Here is a 1461-nt window from a genome sequence, read left to right as displayed (position 1 = left end):
TAATTAAGAGCTGAGTAATTAGGGACGATTTGCCCGGAGCTCAATTAACACCCGAGCTCATTAAGAGCCCGGGAGCTGATTGGGTAACGAGGGGCCCAGGGCAAGTCCAGGCCAGCCCAGAGGGGTTGAGTCAACCCAACCCAACCCAACCCAACCCAACCCAGTCCGTCCCAGTCTGCCCCAGTCCGTCCCAGTCCGCCCCAGTCCATCCCAGTGACGGGGTGTGGGGGGGGGAGGGTTCAACTGGGATTTCCAGAGAACCGGAAGGACCCGCTCCAACAGCGGCTCCTCAGCCCCGAGGTGTCACCGGGATCCTGGGAGGTTCCCCGAGGATCTACTGGGGTTGGACTGGGGAGCAACTGGGAGGCCCCTTAGGGGGAGTGAAGGAAGAGGAGGAGATGTGGGAGCCAGAGAAATGGGGGGAGGGGGCTACTGCTGGCTACAATGGGTAACGTGGGGACCACCACAGTCTGGGGGCATCCATGGGGTCTTGGGAGGTTCCCCACGGATCTACTGGGGTTGGACTGGGGAGCAACTGGGAGGCCCCTTAGCAGGGGTGGAGGAAGAGGAGGAGATGTGGGAGGTGCTGGCCACAACGGGCAACATGGGGGCCACCACAGTCTGGGGGCATCCACGGGATCTTGGGAGGTTCCCTGAGGATCTACTGGGGTTGGACTGGGGAGCAACTGGGAGGCCCCTTAGGGGGGGCGGAGGAAGAGGAGGAGATGTGGGGGCCAGAGAAATGGGGGGAGGGGGCTACTGCTGGCTACAATGGGTAACGTGGGGACCACCACGGTCTGGGGGCATCCATGGGGTCTTGGGAGGTTCCCCACGGATCTACTGGGGTTGGACTGGGGAGCAACTGGGAGGCCCCTTAGCGGGGGTGGAGGAAGAGGAGGAGATGTGGGAGGCATTTGCTGGAGGGACCCAGAGAAATGGGGGGAGGGGGGGGGAGGAAGAGGAGGGTCTTCTCCACCACCCTCAGCCCAACCCAAGCTTCTGCATCCAATGAGGAGCCACGTTTGGGGGATTGACCCCACCAGAGCCACGTCCTGGTGGCCTCTCCATCCAGCTCCTGGTAGCCATCAAGAAGCCACATTTCAGTGTTGACCTCACCAGAGCCCTGTCCTGGTGGCCTCTCCACCCTCTTCGGCCCAACCCAAGCTCCTGCATCCAATGAGGAGCCACGTTCTGGTGGCCTCTCCATCCAGCCCCAGGTCCTGGTAGCCATCAAGAAGCCACATTTGGGGGTTGACCCCACCAGAGCCACGTCCTGATGGCCCCTTCCCCTCCAACTCCACGCCTGGTGAGGAGTCACGTTTGGGGGTTGACCCCACCAGAGCCATGTCCTGATGGCCCCTTCCCCTCCAACTCCATATGTGGTGAGGAGCCATGTTTGGGGGTTGACCTCACCAGAGCCACGTCCTGGTGGCCTCTACACCCACCCTGGCCTAACCCAAG

This window comes from Egretta garzetta, unplaced genomic scaffold (genome assembly GCF_000687185.1).
Source record: "Egretta garzetta isolate BGI_Z169 unplaced genomic scaffold, ASM68718v1 scaffold866, whole genome shotgun sequence".
Classification (NCBI taxonomy): domain Eukaryota; kingdom Metazoa; phylum Chordata; class Aves; order Pelecaniformes; family Ardeidae; genus Egretta; species Egretta garzetta.
The sequence above is the reverse complement of the archived record's forward strand: the minus strand, read 5'-3'. Positions refer to the sequence as shown.